This window comes from Schistocerca serialis, chromosome 7 (genome assembly GCF_023864345.2).
Source record: "Schistocerca serialis cubense isolate TAMUIC-IGC-003099 chromosome 7, iqSchSeri2.2, whole genome shotgun sequence".
NCBI classification, from domain to species: domain Eukaryota; kingdom Metazoa; phylum Arthropoda; class Insecta; order Orthoptera; family Acrididae; genus Schistocerca; species Schistocerca serialis.
Window position 1 is genome coordinate 360,139,018 of NC_064644.1, and position 16,067 is coordinate 360,155,084.

A 16,067-nucleotide genomic window follows, 5' to 3' on the forward strand; every position below is an offset into this window, starting at 1 on the left:
AAGGGTTCGTAGAGGCTCCTTAAATTGTCGGGGAAGACGAGAATGTCGTCTACATAACAGTACAGAAATGGAAGCGAAGAACCTGACGAATAAATCTTTGCATGAAGTTGAGATGTAGTGGTGACAGCAGTCTTCTTCGCTGCGCCCTTTGCGACCGGAATACGTGCATGCGCCTTGCGGCAATCGGTAACGCTGAAAAGTCTCCCTCCTCCTACGGTGTTGTTGCAGTCTGCCACGTGAGGTAACAGATATTTATCTGGAATAGTACGGGGATTTAGGACTCTATAATCCTAGCACATGCGCCAATTTCCGTTCTTTATTCTGACTAGGTGGGTAGGTGATGCCTATCTGACGGAGACACAATGCCTTCAGTAATTGTCTGTCTATGTCATCCTCAGCTGTGGCAAACGTTTCTAGCGTGATCGGGCCGTTACTGGAGGGCGGGTGAGGTCAGAATGTAGTGCTGAGTGTCGTGCTGCAAGCCGTTCCCGGTTTCCTGATTTCTATAATCTCCGGGAATTCTTGCAGTACATCCGCTGGAAACTTGCACCAATTGAGCCACTTCTAGGAGTCGGTCAGAAGACAAGTCCGTCGGAAGAATCGCAAAAAAATCAGTCCTCAAGATCGGATGCGTCACGTTTGCCAATAGGAATGACCATGAGAATGTTTTGTAGCCCAAGATGGAGGGCCAAAACTTTTCTTCCCGTGATCTCAATTCTGAAATTATTTGCCGTCATTAGAGTTATCGAAACCTTGGAACCGTTGCCTGTGAAACTTCCAGCCGGTAACACAAAGCAGTCAGAACCTGTGTCTATCAGAAATATTGTTCCAGACCTGTCGTCCCTCACAAATAGATCTCCTCAAAACTATAGTTTTCAAATGCCTCCATAAATGTTGTACACTGTCTTCTCGCAGGCCTCTGAGGTGTATAGTAGTCAGTGACTTCTGTTGGCGTAAAAACATTTCCTTACGTCCATTGCGTCCCGTGCGTCCAGTTACACGTCACAAATACGTGACCTTTTGACAGACGCTCGTCGAACGGCGAGCCCGTGGAAATCTTCCCACGTGACGTACCCTGGTACATCCTGCATTGCCTACATCCTGTAGCGATCGGCGCCTGTAGCCCCGGCATGTAGACGCGGAGAAAAAGAAGTAGTAAGGCGATTTCTTTTTGACCGCTCTTCCGAGGTCAGCGACTGTTGTACTGGTTTGCATTTCTGTCTAAACGCCGATGGAACAAACACCACAAAGTTTGAACTGAGGGTTTTTGTTTATCTGTATTTACTTTTGTTACCGGAGTGGCTATTCGCTCGCTTTTCAGAGCCGCCACCGTGGCATGTAATTCCCTCACACACTCCGTCAATATTTCTACTTTGCTGAGGGGCGTGGTTGGCATCATTGCCCTCCTTTACTGGTAATGCTCGGTTCGGGGCCTTCAGCCACACCCATCTGTGTGACAGTGTTACAACTGTTACGCTCTGAATATTCAGCCATGATCTCGGATTTGTCGAATAAGATTGCCAAGTGTAATTCGTTGTGCTGCTGATTGTTATTGGTAGCTGCCTAAGCCATTATAGCCGAAGGAAAGCCTCAAGCAACAAATCATTGCCAACTAGCGATTTTAGTACGACATATACGATAGTGCCTGTGTTATTCAAATATAAAGTTCCTTAGGACATGCATGCAATATCGAATTCATTTAATGTAGTGATTTTAGTTGTGCCAACATTCGTTTTGTCGACATCTCATCAGTCGGCGTCCCCTGTAATTGTTATGGAATCGGCACTCCGGGGTTACAGTGTACGCTTTGATCGAACCCGCTTTTAGAATATCGTAGCTCTGTGAACTTAACAAGTCATCTTCTCACGTAATTTCTGCCTCTTCCAAATGTGCCATCACACAATGAAACCCGTCGAGTGACGCTAGGACGCCATGTTGCAAAAGTATCTCCCTACCTACCTGAGCCATAGGTGAGCTCGTTTCGTCAGAAGTTGGGAAGTTTATTTCCGAAGTTCTTACCTTGCATTGTAAAGACTGTACGTTCATTTGAGGAGTTTGTCTCTGCTTTGGTGTCCTGTATAGAGATCCCTGCTCTGGTTCCGACTTGATTGTAGCACCGTCGGTATTGATTATCATGATTCTAGTTATTCGCGGGGTTCACCACTTTAACTATCTACCTTAAGTGAATAGAACCGAAGACGAGAAAGAATAAGCTCATACTTACAAAATGACTCGATACATTTACGCTAAATCACAAATTACAAACACTGCTAGTTAGTACCAAAACATATCGATAGCGAACACCAAAACCATAGACCAAGAAGTACACACATAAAAATAAAACACACTGAAACAAATCACTACCGTCTATATCCACTGACCGATACCACTTGTCGCTACAAGATCACCTATAGTAGCGGTTCTCCAACTTTTTTGCTGACAGAACCTTTTTCAAAGATTAAATACACTCCTGGAAATGGAAAAAAGAACACATTGACACCGGTGTGTCAGACCCACCATACTTGCTCCGGACTCTGCGAGAGGGCTGTACAAGCAATGATCACACGCACGGCACAGCGGACACAGCAGGAACCGCGGTGTTGGCCGTCGAATGGCGCTAGCTGCGCAGCATTTGTGCACCGCCGCCGTCAGTGTCAGCCAGTTTGCCGTGGCATACGGAGCTCCATCGCAGTCTTTAACACTGGTAGCATGCCGCGACAGCGTGGACGTGAACCGTATGTGCAGTTGACGGACTTTGAGCGAGGGCGTATAGTGGGCATGCGGGAGGCCGGGTGGACGTATCGCCGAATTGCTGAACACGTGGGGCGTGAGGTCTCCACAGTACATCGATGTTGTCGCCAGTGGTCGGCGGAAGGTGCACGTGCCCGTCGACCTGGGACCGGACCGCAGCGACGCACGGATGCACGCCAAGACCGTAGGATCCTACGCAGTGCCGTAGGGGACCGCACCGCCACTTCCCAGCAAATTAGGGACACTGTTGCTCCTGGGGTATCGGCGAGGACCATTCGCAACCGTCTCCATGAAGCTAGGCTACGGTCCCGCACACCGTTAGGCCGTCTTCCGCTCACGCCCCAACATCGTGCAGCCCGCCTCCAGTGGTGTCTCGACAGGCGTGAATGGAGGGACGAATGGAGACGTGTCGTCTTCAGCGATGAGAGTCGCTTCTGCCTTGGTGCCAATGATGGTCGTATGCGTGTTTGGCGCCGTGCAGGTGAGCGCCACAATCAGGACTGCATACGACCGAGGCACACAGGGCCAACACCCGGCATCATGGTGTGGGGAGCGATCTCCTACACTGGCCGTACACCACTGGTGATCGTCGAGGGGACACTGAATAGTGCACGGTACATCCAAACCGTCATCGAACCCATCGTTCTACCATTCCTAGACCGGCAAGGGAATTTGCTGTTCCAACAGGACAATGCACGTCCGCATGTATCCCGTGCCACCCAACGTGCTCTAGAAGGTGTAAGTCAACTACCTTGGCCAGCAAGATCTCCGGATCTGTCCCCCATTGAGCATGTTTGTGACTGGATGAAGCGTCGTCTCACGCGCTCTGCACGTCCAGCACGAACGCTGGTCCAACTGAGGCGCCAGGTGGAAATGGCATGGCAAGCCTTTCCACAGGACTACATCCAGCATGTCTACGATCGTCTCCATGGGAGAATAGCAGCCTGCATTGCTGCGAAAGGTGGATATACACTGTACTAGTGCCGACATTGTGCATGCTCTGTTGCCTGTGTCTATGTGCCTGTGGTTCTGTCAGTGTGATCATGTGATGTATCTGACCCCAGGAATGTGTCAATAAAATTTCCCCTTCCTGGGACAATGAATTCACGGTGTTCTTATTTCAATTTCCAGGAGTGTATTTTATGGAGCCCTACAGTAAGTAAAACATAGTTATTTGTTCAGTCTTTAATAATAATCGTTTAACGAAAATCATACAAAAATTTGTACATAAACACCGCTGACTCCTAAACAATATACCGTGCGGTTCTAGGCGCTACAGTCTGGAGCCGAGCGACCGCTACGGTCACAGGTTCGAATCCTGCCTCGGGCACGGATGTGTGTGATGTCCTTAGGTTTAATTTGTTCTAGGTTCTAGGCGACTGATGACCTCAGAAGTTAAGTCGCGTAGTGCTCAGAGCCATTTGAACCTAAACAATATAAAGAGTAACACACAATACTACATTATTGATTCCACTGTAAACTAATAAAGTAGTTTCCATTTAGTGGGAAGTATGACGTTGTTTTTTTTTTAATTTTTGATTAACTGTTTAATGCCTGGCTTAATAGAGCAGAATTGGAGACGCGTGTCAAGTTCAGCATAAAGCGTACTGCAGTAGTTCGTCTTTGTAGCTGCATACGCTGAGAATCCCGTTTCTGCCAAGTATGTTGCTGGGAGTGAGAAAAGAGGAGCCAGAGAGTGGGTGCAAAATTTTAGATATTAATCACGCACCATGCGCTGACAATCATTAAATGACATTCTTTTGAGCAATGGTTTCATGCTTGAATCTGATATCATTTCTATAAGATAGCACAGATTTCATTTGATAAATTTTCTGGCTTCTGCAAATTCGGTACAAAAGGACACAGAACGTCTGAATTCATTTTCAGTTTTGCATTCTACTCTTCAGGAAAATATCTGTCAAAAGATGCGCGCTTATCATGTAGACAATGAACTAATCGTCCAAATATTTCATTTGGTACTTCTGCTGTCTCATCAACAAACGCGTTCAGCATTAAAAAGCTTCCTGCTTCTCTCTTACCAACTCGAAAATCTAATTTTTTAAGGCGATTATATTGTTAGTAGTGCTGTAAACTGTTGTCCGTTTTCCTTTTAAAGATAGACGTAACTCATAAAATTTTTCCAAATACATCTACCAAAACAGCTAGTCTGAACAATAAAATCACTTCGCTGAAACCGTTAATTTAAAAGAAATGCCACTCATAAAAGCTTCTAATTCAGATCTTAGTACGAATAATGTTAAGATCTTACCCCGAGACAACCATCTAACTTCTGAGTCGAGCACCATCTTCCACAATGTTTACACAGCACTGAAAACAATCTGCACTGAAGAAGGCGTGATTTAACGTAATGATTAATTTTACTGCTTCAACAAGAACCAGTTTTAGATCTGGCAGCATCATCTTTATCACAAGTGATTGTGTATGCGGGACACAATGGCTGGAACTACTGTTTGGTTCTCTTCTTGTTGTTAGTGATACGACTTCTGCTGTTTTACCAGTCATTACCTTGGACCCATCGGTACAAATATCGTTCCACACCACATGGTTTACTTCAAAAAATTTGTTCATCGTGTTAAAAAATTTTTTCCTGTAGTGCTAGTGGGCGTCGCTGTGCACGTAAGCATGTCTTCTTCGAGTGAATATCTATGAAGATATTGTGCAGTTATCTGCAACAAGGCCAGTCCAACAACATCAGTCGACTCATACATTTGCAAAATGAATTTGTTTTGTTGAAGGTGGCAAAGTAGTTCTTGTTTGATATAATCTGCAAGAGTGTCATTCAAAAGCGGCAATGTAGAAAGACGCTTTCCAGCACCGAATATACATTGTTATGTCTGCTAAACATTATTTTATTAATTTCTCACTGATAGTGTGCGCTTCGCCCACTTTTGCAATACAATAAATGACCAAATACGATGCCTATTTCATTTACGCCTTGGGGTCACAAACTTCATAGTTTTTTCTTATTTGTAAAAAATTCTTCATTCTTGTCTTTGCAGTTCGTGTGTACACTATCTAAACGTTAGCACATCAAAAAGGTATCATGGAAATATTCGGAAGTAGCTTGCTATGTAACATGCAGAGAGGTGAGCTGTTAGAATCAACAAACCATAGATTGATATTTTTTTGCAGATTTAGAGAGTCGTTAGATATCTTACTGCTCGAAACCATGTATCTCGAAGTCGTTACGTCTCCTTCTTGAATCTCAAAACGTTGGTCAGACATCTTTCATGTTAATGCCACATCTTTGAGACAAATCTCCTTTGAACTTGCGATGCACGGTTTTGTAGTTTTTGGCCATAGCATGGATGTTGGTTTTTATTTTGCAGCTTGTATTCTCTTTTCCAGCTGTTACGCACTTAAAGCAAAAGCATCTTTTATGAAACGAACACTGAGATAATATTAATATCAGTTGTTATTCTCAGCGTGTGAGTAGATTGCTGTACTTTGTTCTTTTGTTTTGGTGGAGCCTTCGCAGAGGCCTTGTGAAGCCCCAGGGCCCCGTGTTGATCTGCGGAATAAGCTTGCAAAATACTGTACGTGCACTTTCAAAGAAAAATACGCCGTAAGTCACTTCTTCATCGCCGGCCTGTATGGCCGAGCGGTTCTAGGCGCTTCAGTCTGGAACCGCGCGACCGCTACGGTCGCAGGTTCGAATCCTGCCTCGGGCATGGATGTGTGTGATATCCTTAGGTTAGTTAGGTTTAAGTAGTTGTAAGTTCTAGGGGACTGATAACCTCAGATGTTAAATCCCATAGTGCTCAGAGCCATTTGAACCATTTTGAACTTCTTCAGCGAACAGACAGCGCTCAACAGTAGTGGTCAACTGATTTGGTGCTATGAGGAATGTAGCAGAATTAGTGCCATCAGAGATGATATCATGTCAGAGCATGTGCTGGCAAAAAAAACTGTGTTCTTTCTCTGAATGGAGCTCAGAGCGGCTGGAGTCATTTCACCCTATGGTTTCCAGTTATTACTGAGAGAAGGGTACAAAATATGTTTTACTCTATTTGTTTGCATACCATTATGCATTCGATGAGAAATGGTGTAATTGTAGTGCGATTTTCGGTTTGTATTTGAAGGGAAATGGTGTGACTGTAGTGCGACATTTGCAGTGTACTGTAGCACATTAGCACATCAGCACCGGCCGCCACTGGAGCCTATTCGGAGGCTTCTGTGCAAGGCGCACTGCTGACGTTCGCCATTTACGCCGTGTAAAGCTGGGCTCAGCCTCATGCCCTGAGATGGGGAGGCACAGCCCCTAGGGGGCAGCCTGCCGGCGCAGCTGGATCACCTCGCTGTAATCTGCGCACCCCTGAGACAGAGCAAGACACCTTTCGCGGTCGTCATGAACATACAACGCGGGGCCCATTACCGCTCACACTGTCAACAGTCAAATGGGACAGTGTTTCTAATATAAGGAGTGAAAAAAAAAGCAAGAAGAAAACGATGGTAAACACCAAGGGGAAATACTGCTATTCTCAAGTAGAGTGCCTAACGTAATTAATCTTTTGTCAAGTGTACATATACGAGAGTCATTCAGCAGTTAGACAAAGCGATAGGCGACGACACTGTCAGCTTTACCATGACCCAGAATCTTGCCAATAACTTAGTACTTGTCTTAATAGACATATTCAGTTTTCCTCTGGCACATGGAAAAGGAGCGCAGGCTAACGTACTCCTTCTCTCATTAATGTCACATAGGACACTCCTGGAGAAACTTTATCTTCCCTCTATGTGAATAACATGCCATCGGTTCCCTCATTCTCTATTATTTATGTGCCGATGAGATGCAGCTTTACCTAAGTGAGTGGAAGATCGTTCAAATACATGATGATCTGTCTTCACTGGTAACATGGGCACATAATGTGAAATTTCAAGTAAATATGAAAAAGCCATAAGTAATTTTAGTGTCCTATAAGAAATTCCTTGAACAGTTGCCTCTCATTTTGAAGAAATGGACAAAAAATACTTTCGATATTGCAATACCTGTCTGATTCTGATTACGATGCAAAGTTCCTTTGGGCATTATAAATTATGCGTGTCTTTGGAAGTCAGACCTGGAAGCTGGAGAGATCTGGAGAGATTGAATAAGAGTCTCCCTAACAGTTCTTTCCACCAACCTGTCATCTTCTAAAGTTGTGTTCCCAGTGCAGAAGACAGCTCATCGATCGTGTTATCTTCTTCGGTGGAGGCTGCTATGCTGCCAACTTGAAGCTGTGATTGTACTTTTTATGGGATGCCACATGCCCAGGTTAGTCTCTGTATCTACAGAGGGCGAGATCTGTAGTACTGATAATGGTAGTAGGCGACACTCACATTAATGTATCGTGTTTGTTTATATTTTAAATAATCACACATGTTACACTGTCTTTTACAACACTCGACATAGCTTTCTTAATTGTACGGAAACTGTTCCACTCAGTTTCCGATATAGAGTACGCCATGTCCGGCTGTGAAGAACGACCGAAACATAGTTACGCGTCCGTCCATCTAGAACGCCCGAAACAGAGTTACATGTCCGTCACTCCAGAATGCCCGAAACAGTGTGACTAGTGCAGCCGAAGTACTTCGTCTCCGAGGCGCGCCGAAGGGACCCGAAGGTGTCCGAAGCACTTCGGTTGTAATATCGTTACTAATGAAATTTAATAAACAAAAATCGATATAGTCCTAGGGTAACCATGAGAGACTGTCATACTAAAAAGTGGGTTAAATACAATGAAAAGTATATAAATAATTAATGAGAGAAGTTAGGCATTTTGGCACCCGAACGCGCCGACGAATCAGAAGCAAAGTACAATTGGCGGGCCCTTCCATGGTACTGGTACGTACTGTACCATCTGTCATTTGTACCTCACTCCAACTTTTGTACCATATGCTACTTCGCGTATATCAAGCTGCATAAAGGCGAGCTTCAAGCAAAAGAAAATACTGGCAGCCACAGCCAGGAATATCATACAGCTCCCTCCTTTGATTTCCAAAATTGACCTGTTCTCGAAGATAACTAACAAATTTGGAAATGAGAAAATTTTGCCAAAATTAAAAAAAAAATTAAAGTTTCTAATCTCTCAGTTGCTCCCCCACTCTCTCATTCATGGAAATTCTTTAAAATAAAAAAAACTATGAAATTGTTGTTCCTTAAATACCACTCCAATTAACCAAAACCATTGACTTACAAATGCTAAACGTATACTTTCTCATCTTAATTCTATCAGAAAACCTTAACTAAACACACATTACATAATAAACTTCTTCTTGGCACAAAACTTCTTCTTGGCACAAAATATCATTTAGAATTTTCAGCTTGTAGCTGTGCTTTAAATTTTCCGTGGTTTTATTATTCAACAATAAACATCGGCACCTGGATCATTAAATATCCTCATAACACTCACTACACTTATTGATGCTTATATATGATAGGAACTAAACAATATATGTCGTCAGCGCAATGCCGTCCATCTTTACAGAACACCCGTTTTTCATCTAATATCAGCGAAATGCCATCCACTTTTACCTCTTAAGACTCACAATTTTTTTTTTTTACTTATGCGAGCACTAGGCCGTCCATATACGTTGTTTACTATCACATGGCTCGGAAATGCTCTAAATTATGTCAGCATGTAAGTGTCCTTAGATAAAATTAATATATAAATGATACATAGTTTTACAATATACTCTTTATTGCACTGGTTTACCAAAGACCTTGAGGCAGTGGATACACCGGTTCCCGTCATATCACCGAAGTTAAGCGCTGTAGGGCGTGGCCGGCGGTTGTATGGGTGACCATCCGGACCGTCATGCGCTGTTGCCATTTTTCGGGGTGCACTCAGCCTCGTGATGCCAATTGAGGAGCTACTCGACCGAATAGTAGCGAATCCGGTCACCGAAAACCATCTTAACGACCGGAAGAGCGGTGTGCTGACCACACGCTCCTCCTATCCGCATCCTCAGATGAGGATGACACGGTGGTCGGATGGTACCGATGGGCCACTTGTCGGGTGAAGACGGGTGCTATATTGCATTGAATGCTATACATTAATATTTACAAAGGTTTTGTCACTGCTGTAGTGATTACAGGGCTTTCATTGGTTGTCTCCTCACGTTTGTTTTCCTAACCTTGACTCACCATCAGTGCACTCTCACATCATCTGTTAATATTTTGCCATTAAACATCTGGCATGACTCATCCCAGTCAGTGTTAACTTTCATTCACGTTGATATTGGAGCTCGACGCGCCGCTATCTTACTTCTACCTATTGAAAATGGAAATGATATGAGAATAGCTCCAATTTTATTCTTCGAGTTTTATTTTCATTTCTATCGCTAACTTAACTAGACATTCAAACAAGGTTCACAGGTCTTTTGAGAGAACTGAAGATACCCTAGATTGTGATAACAGAGAGAAATAGTGAAACTAATCCTGTTGCCTTAATTCATTCGTAGCTTCTTACAGACTTTGCTGCGCAAACATGTAAACACTATTGTTACGCCGTCGCCAAGGTAGCTCCTGGGGACCGGCAACACATCTAACACGACACAGAGCCGAGGTTCCCTACGCCAAAGGCGTAAGCAATGGTAAATATCGGCTGTTTTGGAAACAGACATTCCGCGTACTACTTCCTGCAGGGGGAGTTCGAGCTGGCATGCAGGAAGTATTACTCCACCAACATCTGATTGGCTGGCCAATACTATTTAAAGGCTAGAACCAGCGCCGGACGTTAATTCACGCCGAATACCGACCTCAAGGTCGTCTCCACGGAAGTCTACGTCTTTGCCATCGGAATAGGACTTGGAATTAAGTGTATGTGTGTTACAACGGACTCTTGTGGGAAACAGAAGTCATCTTTTGTTGCCTGTAGTAGGAAATTCTTCCTGGCTTTGTGATTGTGACTTTTCGTCGTTATTCATTCATTTGTAAAATAAAAGTTGTGTTGTAAAACTTTCAAGTTGTCAGTTATAACACAGGTTGCGACGAGTTTGTGCCTGCAAGTGTCTTCATCATTGCGGAAATAGTGCTTCAGCAGCTGATCCAAAGTGTGCACGACTTACTACAAGGTTTTCAACAGTTTTGCCAGAAATCTCAGGATACACAGGAACCTTTCTTTACGGAACTCTTGGAAAAACCAACCGGTTCCGCCGTTTCCCACTTTCAATGAGGATACTGAAGACGGGGAAACATACGAGAAGTGGCTCCTACAGCATTTTCACATCCACCAGGTTGTCCAGGAGGCTGCCTACTCTGGACCAGATCATTGATCTGGCGTTCATGTACGAAGTCTCTACGGTGACCGACTAGCGTTTGGAATCCTGGGTGGAACTGGCGTCCCTCTGTGACCACGACGCCTCAGTGCCCGTCGCATCGCTGGCGGAGGTCGAAGACATTTTCGCCGTCCATTCCGATGACCGGCACTTGCCGCCAGGTTCAGCGCTGCGTCGGCAGGGCAGCTGCCCTGTCCAGGACTTCGCACCCTCCACCTGCTCCGTGAGTCCAGCGTGGACTGTCAGTGCACAGAGGTCCCCGCGCCCCGCCAGCGCTGCCAGCCCCTCCGGCTGCCATCCTGCCCAGGATGCTTTCAGGATCATGCATGGGAAGACTACCCCAACAAGTGGGCATATTTTACAGTGTGTACCCGTAACGGACATGTCAGTTCGGTCTGCCACTCTCGGAAGCCTCCTCCTTGTCCTTCTCCTCCTCCTCCTCCTGCCATTAACCGTCGGGAGCCGCTACCCATGGACGTCAACCAGGTGCAGTCTACTGAATCTTCTAAGCTGATGAGCAACGTTCAGGTCAACGGTCGGCCGCTGCAGATACAGGTGGATACCAGAGCGGTGGTCTCACTGATCAACTATTCCTCTTAGGCGAAGACTGGGGCGCCCCCCTGGAGCCCACACCTCGGCGCCTCCTTACTTATAATAAGGAAGCGATAGCTCTCCCCCCTATGAACCATGGACCTTACCGTTGGTGGGGAGGCTCGCGTACCTCAGCGATACAGATAGCCGTACCGTAGATGCAACCACAACGGAGGGGTATCTGTTGAGAGGCCAGACAAACGCGTGGTTCCTGAAGAGGGGCAGCAGCCTTTTCAGTAGTTGCAGGGGCAACAGTCTGGATGATTGACTGATCTGGCCTTATAACACTAACCAAAATGGCCTTGCTGTGCTGGTACTGCGAACGGTTGAAAGCTATTTTTCCCGAGGGCATGCAGCTTTCCTGTATGGCTGATGATGATGGCGTACTCTTGGGTACTGGCGTTCTACGGATCGGAGCGTGGAATGTCAGATCCCTTAATCGGGCAGGTAGGTTAGAAAATTTAAAAAGGGAAATGGATAGGTTAAAGTTAGATATAGTGGCAATTAGTGAAGTTCGGTGGCAGGAGGAACAAGACTTTTGGTCAGGCGAATACAGGGTTATAAGTACAAATTGAAATAAGGGTAATGCAGGAGTAGGTTTAATAATGAAAAAAAAACAGGAATGCGGGTAAGTTACTACAAACAGCATAGTGAACGCATTATTGTGGCCAAGATAGACACGAAGCCTACGCCTACTACAGTAGTACAAGTTTATATGCCAACTAGCTCTGCAGATGACGAAGAAATTGAAGAAATGTATGATGAAATAAAAGAAATTATTCAGATAGTGAAGGGAGACGAAAATTTAATAGTCATGGGTGACTGGAATTTGGTAGTAGGAAAAGGGAGAGAAGGAAACGTAGTAGGTGAATATGGATGTGGGCTAAGAAATGAAAGAGGAAGCCGCCTGGTAGAATTTTGCCCAGAGCACAACTTAATCATAGGTAACACTTTGTTCAAGAATCATAAAAGAAGGTTGTATACATGGAAGAAGCCTGGAGATACTAACAGATTTCAGATAGATTATATAATGGTAAGACAGAGATTTAGGAACCAGGTTTTAAATTGTAAGACATTTCCAGGTGCAGATGTGGGCTCTGACCACAATCTGTTGGTTATGAACTGTAGATTAAACTGAAGAAACTGCAAAAAGGTGGGAATTTAAGAAGATGGTATCTGGATAAACTGACTAAACCAGAGGTTGTACAGAGTTTCAGGGAGAGCGTAAGGGAACAAATGGCAGGAATGGGGGAAAGAAATACAGTAGAAGAAGAATGGGTAGCTTTGAGGGATGAAGTAGTGAAGGCAGTAGAGGATCAAGTAGGTAAAAAGACGAGGGCTAGTAGAAATTCTTGGGAAACAGAAGAAATATTGAATTTAATTGATGAAAGGAGAAAATATAAAAATGCAGTAAATGAAGCAGGCGAAAAGGAATACCAATGTCTCAAAAATGAGATCGACAGGAAGTGCAAAATGGCTAAGCAGAGATGGCTAGAGGATAAATGTAAGGATATAGAGGCTTGTCTCACTAGGGGTAAGATAGATACGGCCTACAGGAAAATTAAAGAGACCTTTGGAGAAAGGAGAACCACTTGTATGAATATCAAGAGCACAGATGGAAACCCAGTTCTAGGCAAAGAAGGGAAAGCAGAAAGATGGAAGGAGTATATAGAGGGTCTATACAAGGGTGATGTACTTGAGGACAATATTATGGAAATGGAAGAGGATGTAGATGAAGATGAAATGGGAAATATGATACTGCGTGAAGAGTTTGACAGAGCAAGTCGAAATGAGGCCCCGGGAGTAGACAACATTCCATTAGAACTACTGACGGCCTTGGGAGAGCTAGTCCTGACAAAACTCTAACATCTGGTGAGCAAGATGTATGAGACAGGTGAAATACCCTCAGACTTCTAGAAAAATATAATAATTCCAATCCCAAAGAAAGCAGGTGTTGACAGATGTGAAAATTACCGAACTATCAGTTTAATAAGTCACGGCTGCAAAATACTAACGCGAATTCTTTACAGACGAATGGAAAAACTAGTAGAAGCCGACCTTGGGGAAGATCAGTTTGGATTCCGTAGAAATAATGGAACCCGTGAGGGAATACTGACCCTACGACTTACCTTAGAAGCTAGATTAATGAAAGGCAAACCTACGTTTCCAGCATTTGCAGACTTAGAGAAAGCTTTTGACAATGTTGACTGGAATACTCTCTTTCAAATTCTGAAGTGGCAGGGGTAAAATATAGGGAGCGAAAGGCTATTTGCAATTTGTACAGAAAACAAATGGCAGTTATAAGAGTTGAGGGGCATGAAAGGGCTGCAGTGGTTGGGAAGGGAGTGAGACAGGGTTGTAGCCTCTCCGCAATGTTATTCAATCTGTATATTGAGCAAGCAGTGAAGTAAACAAAAGAAAAATTCGGAGTAGGTATTAAAATTCATGGAGAAGAAATAAAAACTTTGAGGTTCGCCGATGACATTGTAATTGTATCAGAGACAGCAAAAGACTTGGAAGAGCAGTTGATCGAAATGGACAGTGACTTGAAAGGAGGATATAAGATGAACATCAACAAAAGCAAAACGAGGATAATGGAATGTAGTCGAATTAAGCCGGCTGATGCTGACGGTATTAGATTAGGAAATGAGACACTTAAATTAGTAGAGGCGTTTTGCTATTTGGGGAGCAAAATAACTGATGATGGTCGAAGTAGAGAGGATATAAAATGTAGACTGGCAATGGGAAGGAAAGCGTTTCTGAAGAAGAGAAATTTGTTAACATCAAGTATAGATTTAAGTGTCAGGAAGTCGTTTCTGAAAGTATTTGTATGGAGTGTAGCCATGTATGGAAGCGAAACTGGACGATAAATAGTTTGGACAAGAAGAGAATAGAAGCTTTCGAAATGTGGTGCTACAGAAGAATGCTGAAAATTAGATGGGTATACCACATAACTAATGAGGAGGTATTGAATAGAATTGGAGGGAAGAGAACTTGACTAGAAGATGGGATCGGTTGGTAGGACTTGTTCTGAGGCATCAAGGGATCACCAATTTAGTATTGGAGGGCAGCGTGGAGGGTAAAAATCGTAGAGGGAGACCAAGAGATGAATACACCAAGCAGATTCAGAAGGATGTAGGTTGCAGTAGGTACTGGGAGATGAAGAAGCTTGCACGGGATAGAGTAGCTTGGAGAGCTGCATCAACCCGGTCTCAGGACTGAAGACCACAACAACAACAACAACAACAGCTCTCTTGAGTCAGTTCATGGCTTCCGTCCTGTATAAATTGGTTCATCAGGAAGTTACCTTCCCTGTGGTCAACAATGCAGCCACTGCAGACCTCTTTGGGTTGGACGCCTTCCGTGCCTTTGGCTTCGCCATCGACGACAATGTACATCTGATGCCTTCCCAGATTCCGTTTCCGGCAGTCGATGACTTGTGCACAGAATTCCAGGACCTCTTCTCGCTGGGCGTCGGCTGTGCTTAAGATTTTCAGGAGTCACTCAAGCTGAAATCGTCTAGCTGCCCGAAGTACTTCCAGGCTCGGCAGGTCCCCCTCGCCCTCCAGCACCCTCTTAAACTGGCCAGTGTCCCCACGGAGGGAGACATCACTCCAGTCCGTTACAGTTCGTGGGCGACACCCTTGGTCGTCCTCAAGAGACCAGATAGGCTTCTTTGGATTTGTGGAGACTTCAAGGCTACGCTAAGCCCTCAGCTACAGGTTGAAGACTGTCCCCTTCCCCGTCCCTAGGACATGTTCTCCAAGCTCGTTGGAGGACAGTCTTTTTCGAAGATCGATCTTGCTGAGGCCTACCTCGAAATACCTTTTGATGAGCCTTCTTCTCACTTGGCCGTCACCAACACACCGTTTTGGCTGTTCAGGTTGAACCGCCTCATGTATGGCATCACTAATGCTCCGGCCATCTTTCAGCGTTACTTTAAACAGCTCTTGCGGGATGTGCCCGGATGTATCAACTACCTAGACGACATTGTCGCCACTGGCCGTACCGCTGATGAACATCTGCGACAATTGTTCCGCACCTGCCGACTGCGGGCCTTTGCTAAATGCTCCTTTTTTCAACCAGGTATTTCCGACCTCGGTCACATTTCCCACGACAGCATATCGCCTACCTCCTCCCACATAGACTCTATAATGCCCCTTCCTTGTCCGCGTGACGCCCACCAGTTGCGGTCTTTCCTCGGTAAAATTTCTTACTATCGAAAGTTCATTCCCTCTGCCGCCCACATTGCGGCGCCTCTCCATCACCTGTGCCAAAAGAACGTGCCCTTTCATTGATCCCTGGCTTGTGAATCGGCTTTCCAGACCTTAAGGCAGAGGTTGCTCCCTGCAGAATGTCTCATGCCATATAACCCCTCTCTTCCTCTCCTCTTGGCTATGGACAACTCAGACTATGATGTTGGAGCTGTGGATCGGAACGCCTGG